At 37.8% G+C, this 20,421-nt stretch overlaps 1 protein-coding gene across 4 annotated transcripts in view; it reads right to left on the bottom strand.

Moving 5' to 3' along the window:
- Nucleotides 1–428, bottom strand: part of LOC135214023 (ras-specific guanine nucleotide-releasing factor RalGPS1-like) — a 210,372-nt gene extending 209,944 nt beyond the window's left edge. For all 4 annotated transcript variants that reach the window (XM_064248133.1, XM_064248134.1, XM_064248135.1 and 1 more), the window contains exon 1: nt 254–428. The gene's annotated coding sequence lies outside the window, so the exon portion shown is untranslated. The remainder of the gene's footprint in view (nt 1–253) is intronic.
- Nucleotides 429–20,421: the final 19,993 nt, after the last annotated feature.

Raw genomic sequence — 20,421 nt, 5'->3', positions numbered from 1 at the left:
CAGTCGATGTGTGACCTCCTACCTTTCAGTTTAAAAGCATGAGAGCACGCTCGGAAACAGCAGCAGCAGTAACAGCAGCAGCAGTACAAGATACCTAATAATAAACGATTCCTTTGAAACGTCAACACCACAGGAAACAGGAGTACGTTAATACTACTTGTGCCGCTACACAGCTGCTTCTCCCGACACCCGCCCTTATACCAAAGACTTCCCAACGGTCTTACTGAAATTACAAAGAAACCCGTCTTCTTACCTTGTGTTGGGCAGCTCAAAGAAACCGTTTGCGATACTCTCTTCAATCAAAGTTCGGCAGATAATGACGAAAGTCTAACAGCCTCAGACACTGGAGTAATAAAAATAACAGATTCGCGAGAGAAGAGCAGCGAGAACCTCGTCAGCTCAGCACTTCACAAACAACTGCCGCTCATTGGTCTAGCGCCAGACGACAACATTGGAACGAAAGTTGCCAATGGCTCTATAGTATTATTTATTTTCTCCACCCAAGGCGCTTACGTTGTCAACTTTAGTTACTTTTCTCATGTCGAATCACTGCCTTTATAATCTCTCCTGTGATTACCTTATGAAAGGAAAACAAATACTGATGTGCGAATAACATATGCACTAATACGAAGAAAAACCTCAAGACGATGACGTCATAGATGATATCATCCACGCCACTCATGATCCAGACAATGACGTAGAAAATCAATAAATGTCCAATAGACGGAGCAGAAACACGCCCAAAAAGAATTCTGAACTTCTCTTATCTACGACAATTTGCTGATAAGAACGGCAAGTAGCAAAGTAACTAAGTTACGAAAGACGTTACATTTTCTGACACTGTATAAGCTCTTGTCATTTATAAGTTCAGGAAAAAAAAAAGAGCAACGCCAGTTAATATAGAAACGCAGACACACGCACACCTGACGGAACATAGGATTACTCTGGCAAACAGAGATAACTTCGAAAAGTTTTCCGCGAGGTTTGACGTTAACTGTAAGTTAGTGAAGAAAGACATAGGCATGTTCAATAAACATTCTTGAGCAGTTTGAGGCAGCACGGGTATTGTTACTGTTTTTTATTTCTTTCTTTCTTTCTTTTTAAGTTGGTCACTCGTCTGGTAAATATTTCATTGAGAATTCCAGCTCCTTATGCACCGTGCATATCTGTAAATAAATTCTCTTTTTTACATATGATAAAAAGTTTTGCATTTTTATATTAGTTCTATTCAACATACAGTCATTGCTGCATCACAAGATAACCATAATCTTCAAGTTGGCAGAAACAAATAATTGTTTGCTTACATTTTGAAATATAATAAGGACAAACTTATCCACATTTCTATACGCGTTCAGGAAACTCTCTTTTTATACGACACAAACGTCTTATGGTAATCACGACCATAAATGAAAGAATGAAATAAAGTTGAAATACAGTTAAATGAAAAATACAAAAATGAAACCAAGACTAAGCGAGGCAGTTGACCCCGTTATAGCTATTTCCATACAATCTACGATTTCCGCCTTCATCAGCAAGGACAAAAGGAAACACTTGTCAGCTCTCTCTCTCTCTCTCTCTCTCTCTCTCTCTCTCCTCTCTCTCTCTCTCTCTCTATATATATTATATATATTATATTATATATATAGATATATATTATATTATATAATAATATATGTAATATATATATAGCATATAAATTTTCATCAGACGTGAGTTTCTTGTACCCATCAAGAATTAACTCCAGAAGAAGAGCAACATAACTTCCACTGCCACATTCGCACTCTCGTGGTTAAATCCTGAATAAACCTCTTGTGCTTGAAGCTTCCACAGCATCAGTCACTTCATGCATCTGTGAAAAAGCCTCATTATCAGCACGTCCGTACCCATCACACGATGCGACGCGCCTCTTATATTGCACGCGCTTATGTGTTCCTCGTTGGACGAGTGGGTTACGAGCTCATGTTATCGTTGGACGAGTGGGTTACGTACTCGACTACCGACTCGGTACCCCCGAGTTCGATTCCCCGCTCTGCCAATGTGGAATCCAAGAAATTTGTTTTTGGTGATTAGAAATTAATAAATGGTTCGGATCCCACAATAAGTAGTAGGTCCCTTTGCTTGGTAACCAATTAGTTCCTAGCCACGTGAAAATATCTAATCCTTCAGCCCAGCCCTATAGGAGAGCTGTTAACCAGCTCAGTGGTCTAGTTAAACTAAGATATACTTAACGTATGGTCTTACCGCTCATAAACCTACACCGACTACTCAAGCAATTCGCCTCGATAACTTCAACATTTTACTTTTATTAGCATTCACCATCGACACTATTCCCATAAAGGAGTATTGGGTTCATAAGCTCTTCATACATTCCCACCTCATCACCCTTAGAGAATTCCAGTCTCTTGTACACAACCTGCTAGTTTATAATTACTTCACCTAGTCTGTGACTGACCTTTTTTTTTTCATACTACGCTCATCTGTTTAACCTACGCTCAAATACCTGTAAAAATAAACCATTGCCATTATTCCACCATCCTGCAATGTTGAAGAAGAGTTAGTCGTGGGATGCTGCAGGGCAGGCCAAAGATCTATGCAACACGAATACAGTCTAACCCAACCTGACCTAAGGTGCACACTGCCTTGACTTGGTCAAGAGGACTTCGGCTTCACTGTAGCATTCCTGTCAAGTTTCAGTCACTCACCCATATATATATATATATATATATATATATATATATATATATATATATATATATATATATAATATATATATTTGTGTGTGTGCCAGAAATTGTTCATGAACTAGTACGAGAACAAAGCAGAAAACGGCTTCAGTAGCATTTACTGATACAAAGTGGGAGTAAGACAGTATATTTGCATAGAGAAGTTGAGTTTACGATACGACCTAGACTTACTAAAAGTCACGAGAATAATCAGTGAATTAGAGTGTTACACTTTACATTGATTCTAACACTCATTTATAATCCAGCTCCTGGTGTATGTATGTATGTATATATATATATATATATATATATATATATATATAGTATGTATATATGTGAATACATATATGCGTGTTTGATATAAATACTTATTTACAATTAATTGTTAATGTTTCGTTTCGATATACTGTTTAACTTTGAATGTTCTTTGTAAACAGATAAGTATGCATGTAACGATGATCTGGGAACGTTCAATATAAACGTGTGTAACCAATATATCATTTTGCCATTCATGAATTGTGAAACGTTTCGTGAAATCACCTAACTTCTCATAGCAACTGGCACCGACGAATCTCCTGTTTCTGGCTTGGTAGTGATTCTTTCCCCCATAACTTCGGCAATGTTGAAAACAAGTTTCACGCTGTCAAACGAATGTTTCTTTTTTTTTCAAGATCGTTATCCGTTCCCACTCCTTTGTCAAACGGTGACTCTTTGTCCTCTCCGAAAAAGGAACCTCCATCGAGCTGGCTACATAGTTCTTTCCACGAATTTTTCGATTTCATCTTTGGGTTCCAATTACGTTTCCATTGTGTTCTGACGAGAGTCTTCTAAAATGCCTGATGCCATTTTCTTCAATTGCGGGTGGTTTTTTTCCTACTCAGTAAGCAACCTTTTCACATTATTATTATTATTATTATTATTATTATTATTATTATTATTATTATTATTATTATTATTATTATTACTTAATTATTTATTTATTGGTCTATCACAGTCCTCCAATTCGACTGGGTGGTACTTACAGTGTGGGGTTCCGGGTTGCATCCTGCCTCCTTAGGAGTACATCACTTTTCTTACTATGTGCGCCGTTTCTAGGATCACACTCTGCCGCATGAGTCCTGGAGCAACTTCAGCCTCTAGTTTTTCCAGATTCCTTTTCAGGGATCTTGTGATCGTGCCTAGTGTTCATATGATTATGGGTACAATTTCCACTGGCATATCCCATATCCTTTTTATTTCTATTTTCAGGTTTTGATACTTATCCATTTTTTCCTTTCTCTTCAACGTTGGTGTCCCATGGTTTATTATTATTATTATTTTTATCATTACTATTATTATTGAAAATGCTCATATCACCATGGGTCTTGACATGGAGAAACAAATCCACAGTTATGTATATGTAAATATTATTTAAAGATAATTTGTACAGTTTCACGGAAGCGTTCTGAACAGATTTATCTTTAGATATAACTGTGGATTGTGGAATTGTTTCATTTATTATCATCATTGGACACGATCCAAAACTCATATGCAACCTTATGCAACAGAATGCCCGGAGGCGGGAAAGAGAACACAGAGGAGAAAATAACAAATATATCCTCAGTGACGATGTCCGGAGGCAGTAAAAAGAGTCGTAACTCTATACACTCTGAAGAACTGTATTGGTGTGTGGTGTCATATTGTGACTAAGGATAGAAGTGACTCTTGAAGGGAAACAGTCGACACTATATATCTATATATATATAAATATATATATATATATATATATATATATATATATATATATATATATGGATACATGATATAGACAGAAATCCAAGCGCTTTTGTCTTTGCTAAGACGTTGTGGTATTCGCTTATTTAATGAAGTCACGTGCATCTACTGCGATTTTTTAAGCATATAGACATATGTGTGTTATGTGTGTGCGTATTGATATATGTGTTATTGTATATATACGTACATATATATACGTATATATAAACTTATATGTATTTTTCTCCTTTTAGCAGAGAAGGGTAAAGCCTTAAGGTTCTCAGATTGCAAAAAACTCTCCCCCGACGACCTTGACTTGACTCTCATAGCCATTGTCATTGCCCAGTCACAGCTAGACTGACTACTATAGTAGATTCACATCAACCGTGCATTTGATGTCTAGGCCAGTCCCTTACGACGACGCACCTGATTGGCTGTTGATAAGCCAATCACAGGGCTGGGAACTCTCAGTCTTTAACGAGAGTTCACATAGGCAGGATGCATGCGCCACCTCTCCTGGGGGATACTTTTGAGAGACGTATCCCTCAGGAGAGGTGGAAATAGATCCTGCATATGTGAACTCTCGAGAGAGACTAAGAGTTTCCAGCCCTGTGATTGGCTTATCAACAGCCAATCGGGAGCTTCGTAAGGGGCTGGCTTAGACATCAAATGCACGGTTGATGTGAATCTACCATATAGTGACTATAGGTCTAGCGTGAACAGAGACCTTGGAATTGCCATTTTAGGGTCTAGTGCTCGTGATGCTTTTCTCAGCAGCGAAATCGCCTCAGTTCGATTCCCAGGTTAGGTTAGGAATCAAAGGATTTCCCGTCGAATCCAGTTTTAGTTTTCAGTAAAAGAACACTGCTGAGATGGCCATTTGTCTGTCCGTCCGCGCTTCTTCTGTCCGCCTTCAGATCATCCACCCTCCAATCATCAAACTTACGAAATTACAGCCCTCTACACTCCTCAGTAATATTTTTGGATCTTATTTAAGGTTAAAGTTAGCCATAATCGTACGCCTGGTACAGCTATAGTTGCCGACACGCAGGTTACCACCGGGCTATGGCTGAAAGTTTCATGGACCGGAGCTGAGAGTTTCATACATTTTACACTGTACAGAAAACTCGTATTGCGCATTTTTTTTTTACTTGTTTTCTTTGTTGGCCTGAGCTAAAGAGTGTGTAGCCGGTAGTTGATCTACTGTGGTAGGGTGCAACTGAATTAACGTTGTATATGGAGCAAGAAACCTCGTACTAGAAGTCTTACTGACAATTAGAGGGGAAGAAAGTCTTCTAGAGCCTCCTCCTCCAAAATTCCTGTATTAATTCATCTCCCTTAACTATTCTCCCGATCTACAGGGTGTCCATAAAGTCCCAGTACCATTGCAAGTATTTATTGCTCAGAAACCAATAACATAGAGCAATGCATTTTTTTTAGAATGAAGTCCTCTGAATGTAAACTTGTGGAAATGTAGAACATTCTACAAAAGACTGCATTACTCTATGTTATATGGTTTCTGAGCAATAAATACTTGTAATGGTACTGGGACTTTATGGACACCCTGTACTGTTTATGGGGCAAGCAACATCGTACCACAAGCCTTATGACAACTGGAAGGGAAGCAAGCTATCTGGAGCCACCTCTCAGTGGCGGATCTAAAACTCTTTCTAAGGAGTGACACTTCAGAAAGATTATCATGTGTGTATAACATGTACACACATACGGTACATATATATCAATATTTATATATAGATGCACACAATCATATATATACACATAGTAGTACTAGTTGTTTTTGTACAGTTGCTGAAATAATCATTAACTAAGTAAATTTTTGCTACTAATAATGATCTATTGAAAGAAAACAATATTCTATTATTCATATCCATGGGGGCTAGGGGGCACGTGACCAGGTGGACCCCCCTTAAATCCGCCACTGCGTGACCTCCTCTAAAATTCCTTCATCATTCACTTCCCGTAAATATTCTACCAGTCTATGGTTGGTATGTCAACATATACTTCATTATTCACACAGAGAAACAGTGATGCCAACCCCTCTAACCCTACGCCCCCTACAGGATACGAGAAATTACCCTACATAACTGAAAATGACCCAACATTCTGCGGCTATGATAACAAATAAATCTTTAAATTATGTTTATATGCAATATCGTGAAAACTAATAACCATATTGATCTAAATATACCTTGTTACAATTACCCTACACTTGAAAATATTGCCTTAGTGTCTTAAGATTTTGCCCATATTACCCTACACGTAGGGCAATTACACTACAGTTTGCAACACCAAGAGAAAAACGGAAACAAACGGAGACGGAAGGATCCGTTATTGATTCACTCAGAAGTTCTCCTTGGGATTAAGAACTATAGTTTCGTTTGGGTGCAATTATACCCCGATGGTGAAAATCTAGTTTAACGTGAGCAGTTTGTTCATTTTGTAATTCTAGGCCAAGGGGAAAGGCGAATTAATGGTAGGCCTATACTGGTAAAGGAAGAGTTATAGAAGGTTTATTGCATAACACTAGACCTATAGGAGAGGCAGCAATAGCAATATTGATAACAGTCAATTATTATTATTAGTACTATTATTACTGACCTATTTAAGAATTACAATGGACGTCGCCAACCGTCATATCTGTGTTTTATTAGCGATCAAACATTTAGTCATTAGGATTCTGAAAGCCTCTGACCGCAGCTCCGAATGCTAATAGTTGCAAGAAAGAGAATGATGTAGCGGTTTCCGAGAAGATAACTCCGTGGGAAGTTTTGGCAAAGGTTGGGAACGTTTTCAGGAAGAGAGAGAGAGAGAGAGAGAGAGAGAGAGAGAGAGAGAGAGAGAGAGAGAGAGAGAGAGAGAGAGAGAGAGAGAGTGACTAAAGGACTGAAGGGACGACACTGCAGCAGAGCTTCATAGTTCTTTGTTGTCATTATTTGCATATGCGTCCGCGGGTCCTTTCAGCTTATTGCATGATAATTGCATATTTCATGAAGGTTCAGTTCTCATGCAAATATTTTCTCATGAATCGCATGACCGAATCGTGCAGTCTCTCCATCCCTCTCTCTCTCTCCTTCTCCGGAGAGAGAGAGAGAGACTCGCTTAAAAATTGTGCCTCACACTGACCATAAACATGGCCATAACATGTAGCTAGTTAAACGCAGTGGTTAGGTTAAAGGAAACTGACCAGAGAGAGAGAGAGAGAGAGAGAGAGAGAGAGAGAGAGAGAGAGAGAGAGAGAGAGAGCCACATTAATTATAACTAGAAAGATGAGTTCCAGTGTTCAACAATACATAGCGAAAAGGTTTACACGCGAAAGACCATTTACTATGCCTCGATCTTTAGGTTTTTTATATAATAATAATAATAATAATAATAATAATAATAATAATAATAATAATAATAATAATAATAATAATAATAATAATAACGTGTGCTACAAATCATAAATGCTCTCTAGGGTTCAAATGAAATTGAATATTAAAGTAATAATATCTAAAGACAAACCATAATATTCTAGAATATTTCATAGTAATAAACAATTCTATTTCAATTATTCTTCCCCTAAGTTGTAACTGACAGGAGATGCAAGTTATGTTAAAAGAAAACAATAAAATTAATTCACTTGATGTTTACGGCAAGTAAGTTACCGTCAGTGTAAAATAATTCTGGTCTAAGCCAAGGTCATCTGAGGTAATTGGTTTTCGATGCACACCAGAGAATATTACGGTGATTTGAGTCAAGTAATTACGTCTCATTGTCGCTCCCTGTCATACCTGGCTGGCTTCCTTCACACATCTGAAACATTACCGTTGTATAATTTCACACCATTTCTCGTCTTCATCTCGCCCCTGTCTATCTATCTACTTTTAATAACGGAGTATGGTAGATTCACATCAACCGTGCATCTGATGTCTAGGCCAGTCCCTTACGACGCTACTGATTGGCTGTTGATAAGCCAATCACAGAGCTGGAAACTCACAGTCTCTCTCTCGAGTTCACACAAGCAGCATGTACTATGTTCCACCTCTCCTGAGGGATACTTTTGAAAGACGTATTCTCCAGGAGAGGTGGATCATAAATCCTACCTATGTGAACTCTCTCGAGAGACTGAGAGTTTCCAGCCCTGTGATTGGCTCATCAACAACCAATCAGGAGCGTCATAAGGAACTAGCCTAGACATCAGATGCACGGTTGATGTGAATCTACTATAGTGATGTACACAATTGAAAATATTATATTTAATCTGACTTCTCTCTCTCTCTCTCTCTCTGTCTCTCTCTCATCTGTTCATATACGTTTTTCAGCAAATCGCCACTGGCTTTATTAATTATGTCTACTATTGTATATCAATAGGAAATTATCTAAATCTGCATCTCATTAAGTAAAAAATGAGCAGAAGTTTCTTCAGCTTAATCGAGTTTTCTGTAAAGCGTATAATGTTATATGAAGCTCTCAGCAACGTCCCATGAAACTCTCAGCCGCGGTCCACGAACCTTTCGGCCACAGCCAGGTGGTGTCCTGTGTTGTTGGCACCTAACTTTAACAATAAATGAAATAAAAACTACTGAGGCTAGAGGGCTGCAATTTTAATTGCTTGATGATTGGAGGATGGATGCTCAACATGCCAATTTGCAGCCCTGTAGCCTCAGGAGTTTTAAAGATCTGAGGGCGGACAGGAAACTGCAAATGGAAATGAGAAAAAATTGGTACTGCATCAACCTCAAGATTGCTATTCTTTAGTGAATCGAGTATCCGAGTCATGGAGTCGCCGACTGGCAAGTCATAGACTCGTCGAATAACCCGGAAGTCTTTCTGAACACTGAGATGTATATTATAGCGATTCGATAAATGCAAAATTAGCGCAGAAACTTGTGGTAAAAGGTGATTCATTTGTTACAAAAGTTTCCACTGTATAGAATGCATGAATGCGGCAAATACTCAAGGTAAAAATATACTAAATGCCTGCAAAAAATGACCAGACATTAATATAATAAACATTAAAGAAGCAAATTCCATATAGTTACCGAACAATAGCAATAACATAATAAATACAATTAAGATATGTCTGGAAACGGACAATTTGCATTGCTCTCCAGACGGTGCTGGGGTGTGGGCTGAAAGCTGTAATTAACAATAGACATTAAAAACACAAAAGATAAAACCTGTGAATACCAGAAGAATAAAAAAAATATTGAGAAAAGATTCTCTTAAGCCCCGTCCACACGGTCGAACTTTGCCCGACAGACTTTGTTCGATGTGACGTCAGAAGCAGAGAAACTGCGGATAAGGTTCTGACTTTTCCCGCTTCTGACGTCGCATCGAACAAAATTTGTCGGGCAAAGTTCGACCGCTTTAAGAATAGTTTACTCAGAATTATCACTTGACGTGTAATGAGAGAGTTACAAGGATTAGAATGTCTCAAAGACTTGTTCAAGCTAAGGTCTCACCGAATCCGTCGTGTGCCTCCAATACTGTCAAAGCAGCCTCGTCTGTCTACAAGCGTGTCCGTCTTCTGCGTGTGTGGCCCAACCAGACAAATTTCTGAAACAAAGGTATTTACATAAATGTATTCATTAGAATATAATAAAAAACCACTTGAATCGTTTATCATAACCAAAGTTGGGCAGGTGATTCAAATGCAGGTTGTTGTAGGTCTACCACAAATTCTTCCTTCATGCGGACCCCAGCTTGGAGACGCGCGTCCAACAGCAGCTAAAAACAAAACGTGTTGTTCCTTGCGCGTCCAGTCCGGTAACGCACCTGACGCCAATCACGCTTGTGCGCCGTGTGGGGCCACTCGTATTTGAATTATGACAGTTTCGTCTGTGTTCCTTTCTTAACTAGTGTGGGTGCCCAGTGGGAACAACCCCCCCAAGCCATGGCCTCTTTCGTCGTGGCATCCTCTTCTTCAGGTTCCTCCAAACTGTTTCAAAGTTTGATCACTTGCTCGAAGAAGGGCTTCTGGTATCGTCGAGGCATGTACTCCAAACGTTGAGTGAAGTACTGGACGAATACGGTGATGTCACGATGAGTTTTGTCCTGGGCTTGTGGCATGAGTGTATTGATGCTGGTCATAATTTGTGTCAGTTGAGTCTGCAGTCCTTCAGTCGATTCAGGTGTGTCGGCAGATGGCCGTCGCTCCTCTGTCAATGTGCGAGGTCTCTTCTGCTTCAGCCGCTTCCTCCGCTGGATCGAAGTTGCTGACAGGCCCGACATGTCAGCACTGGAGGAATCGTCTGCGTCGGTTCTGTGGGAGGATACAGGTGAGAATTGATCGCTTGCTATTGTGGGTTCGTGGGCGATGTGACCTCCCAGAAATGCCCACATAGTCATGACATCCTCCTCCTGTGCTGTCCTGTGCCGTGCAGCCGACCCGCTCTTGTGCTCCCTTTTCTCGATCTTCCCGAAGTCGGTGCGGCAAACCTCGAAGTACTTCCGAACTTGCTGGAAGGTGCAATTCGTAAAATTCGCTGCCAGTTCATGCCAGAGTTCCTCCTTCCCCCTCAGATTCGACCATTGCCTGTCTCGCTTGTTGTATAAGGTAGGGTGTGACTTGACGAATTCGACGATAGTCTCCTTGTCCGCTGGCGTGAACGGGTAGTCTTGTATGTCCTTCTTGCTGGGGCGGTATCGTTTCTTCGGCTGCACTACGATACCACTCGGGCCTGCAGTGTCATGGGTTTCGACAAGTGAGGATAGGGTCAGCTCTATGGGCAGCTCTTCTTCGTGGTTGGACTTCTCCTCCGGTTCTGCAGGCTGGATGTCCTGGGTGTCCTGGGACTCCTGGTAGGCCTAGGGGTGGTCTTCCGAAGAGGCATCTTTGGGTCAAGTGGCTCGGGAGTGGCTGGGTATGTGTGTTGTCAGGCTGTCAGAGCACGAATAATGCCCCGTTTTCTGTCCGGCCCCTTTTATTCCTACCCAGGCTGCCTGCGGCAACCTTCACTACAATCTACCCAGGGAGGCGTCGTAACATGCCTCACGGCCCGCAACATGTGCACGCCATGTATTAATCGTGTATGAAGGCACCGTAAGGGCACTGCATGGGCGCAGCCGTAACACTCCTGCACGGGAGGTATGAACCCGCACCGGCCGCACATGGTGCGGTGTGGCGCGGCACCCTGCGGACCTGTGCAGGTTCTTACCTCTTTTGTTGTGGCGCCACGCCACACCGCTTACGGTTTCGTGCAACTTCATCAGGCCGCCAGACGGCGCGCAAGATTTTGAAAAACTTTAAAAACCTGGCAGCTCTGTACAACTTTTGGCCGACTTTGGCGGACCACGCCGTCCTTACATTTTGGTGCGCTTTCTGGCAGCTTCTTGCGGACCCACGCCATAACTGCCCGTAACACAAAAGTGCGTAGGCGTAAACGTGCCCTTAGTCTATCCGAGGAGATATCGTGTGCTCACTTATCTTTAGGAGAAGGTTTTGCTGTTCATTCACAGTGTCCTAATGATTTTGCCTAGCTTTCTTTTAAACTCGTCTACACTGGTGCTGTTTACAACTTCTGGTGACAGTTTATACCATATGTCACATATCTTGTATGTAAGGAAGTTCCCACAATGAAATGTGTTAGAGAGAGAGAGAGAGAGAGAGAGAGAGAGAGAGGATTGCAGTACCAGACCCGTTGGTACCTTGCTATATCATTTAACTGCTATTAAGAAGGGAGGGGCGCGGTTAGTTCACGGGCGTCGTCAGAGAGGGGGGAGGGAGATTGACGAAAGTACTGCAATTGATTTTCCACTTCAAGGACAGGCAAAGGCAAGATATATACATACATGCATATATATATATATACATTATATACGTGTATGTTTATATATGTATGTGTATCCATGCACACACACACACACACACACACACACACACACACACACACACATATATATAATATATATATATATATATATATATATATATATATATATATATATATATATATAGATGTATGGATTCATGTGAATCGTGTGTGTGTAAACAGTGGGTGCATAAATAACATGAAAGCTGTGAATACACAGGAAGGTGCAGGTATGAGCGCGCTCTTACTGCACCCTCACAGAAAACCCTTTGGAAACCTCAGTCTTCTCACATAACGGAGGGAAGCCATTTGTTTAGTTGTGAAGGCAGCGGCTGAAGTCGTCACTGGCCAAAGCGCTGAGCCGATTATGGCGACGAGGAAGGGATCGCATATATGCGGACGCGGAGGAGCGAGGGTGAGCGCGATTGTTGAGATGAATAATACCTTCAATGTAATGCTTGTGACACGCTCGTGTTAAGATGAGGACGTTTCCTCGTTGCCTTTTGTTGACTCTCGAATCTAATAGGCTTATCAGCTCTTATAGACCAGAATTCATGCTTCTATGAATAAAACCTTGCACTCTTTTGTTTTTTCTTAAAACTAATAGGCTTATCAGCTTTTATAGACGAGAATTCACGCTACTATGAATAAAACCTTGCACTCTTTTGTTTTTTCTTAAAACTAATAGGCTTATCAGCTCTTATAGACCAGAATTCATGCTTCTATGAATAAAACCTTCCACTCTTTTGTTGATTCTTAAAACCAATAGACTTATCAAGTTTTATAGATCAGAATTCACGCTACTATGAAACCTTGCCCTCTTTTGTTGATTCTTAAAACTAATAGGCTTATCAGCTTTTATAGACCAGAATTCACGCTTCTATGAATACAACATTCCACTCTTTTGTTGATTGTTAAACTAGTAGGCTTAACAGCTTTTATAGAGCAATAATCACGGTTCCATTGAATAAAACTGCCAATCTTTTGTCGATTCTTAAAACTAATAGGCTTATCAGCTTTTATAGACGAGAATTCACGCTACTATGAATAAAACCTTGCACTCTTTTGTTGATTCTCAAAACTAATAGGCTTATCAGTTTTTATAGACCAGTAATCACGCTTCTATGAATAAAACCTTCCACTCTTTTGTTGATTGTTAAAACTTATAGGCTTAACAGATTTTATAGAGCAGTAGTCATGCTTCTGATGACAAAACCTGCCAATCTGTTGTTGATTCTTAAAACTAATAGGTCAATCAGCTTTTATATAACAGAACTCACGCTTCTATGAATAAAATCTTCCACTCTTTTATTGATTGTTAAAACTAATAGGCTTAACAGTTTTGATAGAGCAGTAACCACGGTTCCATTAATTAAACCTGCCAATCTTTTTTTGATTCTTAAAACTAATAGGCTTATCAGCTTTTATAGATCAGAATTCACGCTTTTGTTAATAAAACCTTCCACTCTTTTGTTGATTCTTAAAACTAATATATTTATCAGCTTTTAAAGACAAGTAATCAAGTTTTTGTCAATAAACCTACCTTCTTTGTGATTCTTAAAACTAATAGGCTTATAAACTTTTATAGATCAGTAATCACGCTGCTGTTGATAAAACCTGCCATTGTTTCGTCGACTCTTGAATCCAATAGGCCGAATCGCTCATATCGACCAGTAATAACTCCTTTATTGATAAAACTACCGTGTTAAAAGTCTATTCACGCTCATCAAAAACGTTTCGACTTGCAGCCATAGATCTCAGTTTATTCCTCGACGGAGATATCACTTGGAGGAATAATGGCTCCAAGAGATGTCACCACCCTGGACAGTTAGTTATCTAAGCGCAAACTGACCGCCTGAGTAGTAACGGGCGTATGAGCTCAAGGCTGATCATGTTGTGACTGTGAAAAAATAGACCTTATCAACTGTTACATGACAACAGCGTTACGTAAAGGGTCTCATCGGCGAAGAGTACAGAACTCAAAACAGGTTATGCTCATCGACTGAAGGTCGGAAGCGCAAGGACGCTCAAACAGGTCCGCGAGGCACAGTGATATGGAGAAGAAGAAGAAGAACATGAATAGGCTAATTTCAGTGTCTAGTTGAGTAGAATTTAGAATAGTAACATTTTTTTTATGTATTTCATCAAATTTCATGTAGAAGAGGCTATCACATTGATCTTAATCATTCTGTTATACACATCTCACGTGTGATGATATTTATATGCACAGACATACATTATACTTAAATAATATTAATTATAATGTATATATATATATATATTAAATAAATCTATATATATATATATATATATATATATATATATATATATATATATATTAATATATTTGGGTGCTCTGTTTATAAATTAAATATATTTACATATGTACATTATAATACACACACACACACACACACACACACACACACACACATATATATATATATATATATATATATATATATATATATATTTATATATATGTGTGTGTGTGTGTGTGTGTGTGTATGTGTGTGTGTGTATGTATTATAATGTACATATGTAAATATATTTATATAAACAGAGCACTCATATATATATATATATATATATATATATATATATATATATATAATATATATATATAAAAGCAAGTATACAGTACAATCATGTTGAGTATGTGCTGAGTTTACGACCGCAAATTACTATGCAAAATCTACACTTTGCAGCACCACTGTTTACCATACCTGTACTGTACGCTGTTTATACATAACACTCATCCCAAATGAAGGCAATTTCCTTCTTTTAATTCATCATTGTCGAATCAATTTCTTTCAAGTCTCATCCTGAAGATTTTTATATGGTAACTTTGCTGGACATTTATTTGGCTGATAGCAATAACTTCGTTAACATATTGTTTTATGTTTCCAAACAAATTCGCATTTTTGCTATCGTAGTAAATAATGCATTTAAAATAAAATTTAAAATCACAGTTGCTCCCAAACATGACCTTATCAAGGACCCCCAGATATAATGAGTGCCAGCCGTGGACCTCAGCCAATCAAAAGTTATCATTACCATACCGGGATACCCCAGTATAACGCAGTGTATTTAATATTTGCATATTCCTGCACAAAGTAAGTAAAAGTAAATGCATAAAATATTTACAATGTTTTCTTACTGGATTAAATTCAATACAGAGTAAAATTAGCGAAAACAGCCACAATTTTTTTCTGGAGTTGAAAAAATGTCCATTTTTTTATTGTGACAAGTAAATATACATATGAAATATTAAAAAAAATTCATTCTTAAAATTCAATACAAAGTAAAATTTGTGAAAACAGCCACAATTTTTTTTTCTGGAATTGAAAAAATCTCGTTTTTCATTGTGTCAAATATATAAAATATTTTAAAAACGTTTTTGTTACTTTAAATTCAATACCAAGTAAAGTTGATGAAAACAGCAACAATTTTTTTTTCTAGAATTGAAAAAAATCTCGTTTTTCATTGTGTCAGGTAAATACATAAAATATTTAAAACATTTTTATTACTTTAAATTCAATACAGAGTAAAATTGGTGAAAACAGCCACAATTTTTTTTTTCTGGAATTGAAAAAAATCTCCATTTTTCATTTTGTCAAGTAAATATATAAAATATTTAGAAATCTTTTTATTATTACTTTAAATTCAATACAGAGTGAAATTGGTGAAAGAAGCCACAAATTTTTTCTGGAGTTGAAAAAATAAAATTTTTTTTTTTATCGTGTCTAGTAAATATGTAAATATATAAAAAAAAATTTATGACTTTAAATTCAATGCAGAGTAAAAATTGGTGAAAACAGAGTTTTTTTCTGGATATGAAAAATATTCATTTTTCATTGTGTCAAGTAAATATATAAAATATTCAAAAACTTTTCATAACTTTAAATTCAATACAGAGTAGAATTGGTGAAAACAGCCACAGTTTTTATGGAGTTAAAAAATATCCATTTTTTTCATTGTATCAAGTAAATATATAAAATATTTTATTTTTATTACTTTAAATTCAATACAGAGTAAATTGTTAAAACTGCAACAATTTTTTCTGGAGATGAAAAATATCCATTTTTTCATTGTGTCAAGCAAATATATAAAATATTTTCAATATTTTTTATTGATTTAAATTCGATACAAAGTAAAATTGGTGAAAACAGCCACAATTTTTTTTTGGAGTTGAAAAAATATAAATATTTTCATTGTGTCAATATACAAATTGTTTAGTTTTTTTTACTACTTTAAATTCAATGCTAAGTAAAATTGGTGTCACGGAACCCCTGGGGCCTTCTCCTTGACCCACAGGGGTCAGTGGACCCCAGTTTGGGAAACCACTGGACAACGGATCTTTCATAGATAGGGACCCCCAACAAAGTTCGGGGTTCGTTATCTACGACTAATATTTCTTGGAGGTCATTATCTTTATGGTATTTACAGCCTTTTGTTCATGCTTTTACGGTAACCCCCAACGGCATTGTACTAAACACGCTGCAAAGGTGGATACATGCCGGGTTAAATCCCACTATGTGGAAAATATTCAATAAAACACCAAAATAAATATTCAAGGAGATTCTGTAGCTTGGGAATATCAGTGTTGCTATGGTAAACTCGTTTCAGATACAGACAGATCCTCATCTCATTTTTTTCTCAGATTAGTTGCCCGTAAGTAACTTTTCATGGAAATCTTTACTATCATATTCCTATTAATATGATGCCCTTAACTATTTTTGCGTTAAAACGTGCGTCGATAAACTGTAGAAGTTCTGATTATCTGCTAATTAAATTATCAATAAAATAAATATAGAAAATAAGAGGTTCTTCAAAAATGTAACCAAGCATAAGGGAACGTCTTGCAGCTTTTTCCTAGAAAGAGCGATAATGCTCCACAGTACTGATCGCCATGCACCGAAGAGTGTTTTGAAGGCCAATGCTAGAATAAGTACTCTCTGGCGCACAGTCAAGAAGAGTTAATGATTATTTCCGCGTGTGCCTGGCCTTATAGATGGTTTCAGAGCCTGTGGACCGAGCAGAAAGATAGATATGAAACTAGACATTTTCTTGTATATAGCTACATCTTGCGTTGGTGCTCATGGTATGTGCGCAACTTGACGGATTACGCACACACTATGGAAACAGGAGGTTGCCATGGGCTGTCTACCCCAGAGTCAAAGTATATATTTGACTCTGGTCTACCCCACCCCTTAGGTAGAGCAATCTCCTTCATCGGTAAGGTGAATCAAGACTGGGCAATTCAACCGTCACACCCACACACATATTGTTAAATACGTGATTTTGTAAACTGCCATTCATTACTGGACATATACACAGTGTACATATAAATACTTGTGCTTGGAATGAAGACCTTGAACCCATAGTATATACGTATACATTGAACAGGTGCAAAACACTGAGTGCTATGTTAGTTCAAGACCTAGTCCTATATCACGATTTCCTTTGTTAATTCTGTTTATCATGGCTTTAAACCATAGAACTTAAATTATTCATTAATAATTTCTTTGGCTGATTTTAAATTACGGGAAGAACATATTTCTGTTCAATATTGGCATATGTGCGCCGAAGTGTATGAAGAAAAAGGACTGTCATATCCAAGACTCAGATAGTTTAATGGCGCCACTTTTCAACGCATGAGATGAGTGAACTAAAACCTGGATATATTCGGTATAAACCCACGGACTCGTAGTACCGTCATTGAAACGTAATATATTATATATACGTACTTATATGCATACACACAATATATGTATATATATGTGTATGTACGTATATATACTGTATACAGATCTGTCCTAGATGGTTAGGGGTCGTTAGCAATGACTAATATTTCTTGGTGGGTCATTTATATGGAGTGGCATGTACAGTTTTTCTTTTGTTATGTTCTTACGGTACTCCCCAGCATTCTTGTACTAAACACGCCGCAAAGGTGGATGCATGCCGGGATAAAACCCTTAAGTCACTATCTAGAAAAGATATATATATATATATATATATATATATATATATATATATATATATATATATATTCAATGCATGCCAAGCGTAAAGCCCTTGCACTGCTTTCAGCATATATAGATTCTGATTCCTTTACATGTTACCATGTATACATGCACAAATATATATTTCATTACTTATTACCCACAGTAAATATACATGTACCGTACATATGAATTCAACATCGCCAGAGCATATACTCCTCTGTCCATCGCTTCAGTATAAGCAGCGTTGAAAGAATGGTATAAAACTTACAAATCTCAAACGCAGATACAATACATTCTAATCATGGACTAGCCCCTCCCTCAACGCATACGAGTAATAAGAAGAGGTGGGTTCTTTTCAGTAAAACCGAGTGAGTGAACACCGCTGACGTCACAATCTTACGGTCCTGTAACTGTAATAGCAATCTGTATCTTATCTGTGTCGACAAAACGAAGAATTTTTCCTTCCGATGAAGAAATCTGCGATCACTTCGTGATCGAGTGCGTAAGTAGCGTCCTCCGGGGACGGGGATGGATTTACCAAATGATACCTTGTTAATTGTTTGCCTTAAGGATACAATTGCACTAATTATTGTTAAAGAAGTAATGAGATTATACTGTCTTTATTTCATATATACTTTTTAAAGAATGGAGATGGCGTATATATACGCCATCGTATATTATACGAGTATTATGTGCAGGAACAGTTTACGTGTGTGACGGTTACTATAGTGACATTTCAACTCATTTGCCTACCCGCGGGTGAATATGTGGCACATCCGCATGGATAGCTTGTGATTGGTTGAAAATTAACGTTTCCGATATTCAAACTATTTTTTCAGTAACACATTTGAATTTAATGTAACCACTGAACCCTCTATATTCATATAAATTATAATCATGGCGATTTATATCGATGATATGCCACTGCAAGCACACGAAAGGCGAACTTGTACCAAATAGTCTACTTAGGTCAAATACAAACGAATGCTAGGCTCCAACAATTAAGTTTTATCACAAGATTTTCTTGTCATTCAAACTTAATTCTATGTAATATTTAATTGCTTGCATTTAAAAATAACTTCATTACGATACCAAAGTAATATCCACATCCGTAAACCGGAAAATAACCTTTAATAACCTTAACCGCTAGAACAAGAAGCATGAACAAGCTAAACGCTATATAGGACTATGCTACCGCCAGATATTTGATTTTACTGGCCTTCTTGTAGGCACACTTTCATTCCATATAAATTAGAATTACTCACTAACTGTCAACTGTTTTATTCATTAATTCTAAGTATAGCTCCAATGTCTTACAATGAAAAAGTAAAACATATCCAAGATAGTCTTTTATGCCAAATATATGTCATCAGCACACAAAAGATGGCTGGAACTCGATGCGATTCCAAACTTTTGTCCAATAAGTTATTTGACAAAATTCTTCCGAAAGGGCCCAGTTTACTGAACTATTATAACGACCTGCATACTCAAGAAAACATTACGTAAATAATGCAAAGTATTCTAAAAAGGAAATTTCCCGCCTCCCAGCTTAGCAGTGGCTGTTCCATCCACCTCCCCAAAACAGATTTACAGGCAATATTTCAACCTCCTTGCATTCTATTTCGGATATTAGCCTACTCACGTAATTTACACGCAAGAAATTATTAGAATGCCTTTTATTTGCGCTCGCACGACGCACCGTCAGATATCTTTTGATGTTCCTGCAATGCGATAAAACATGGTTACTGAAAGCACATCGTCTGTTTGGGTTTGATCTGCGTAGCCCATTTGATAAAAGCTCGTCTTTTCTGTTCTTGTATCGCATACTGTATTGTAGAAATAAATCGGCATGTTCATGACCTACATAAGAATATGTGAGCTCTTTGTATATATAGGCATTCAATGTATTACTGAAGAAATAGTTTTGAAGAAATTGTTTGGATCTTAATCATTGTAGGCCAACGGTATCGGAAACATTGATATCACCCTATCACGAGCTAGCTAGTACGTGCCAAATACGTTGGTAAGTATTGAGGACTGAAATACTCGTAGACAATAACATCTCAATGATTCTCAGGCTGAAACAGAGCGCTAGTGTTCGAAATGTATCAGAGTAAAAAG

Source organism: Macrobrachium nipponense, chromosome 43, assembly GCF_015104395.2.
Source record: "Macrobrachium nipponense isolate FS-2020 chromosome 43, ASM1510439v2, whole genome shotgun sequence".
NCBI classification, from domain to species: domain Eukaryota; kingdom Metazoa; phylum Arthropoda; class Malacostraca; order Decapoda; family Palaemonidae; genus Macrobrachium; species Macrobrachium nipponense.
This window is presented reverse-complemented; position numbering and strand designations above follow the sequence as displayed.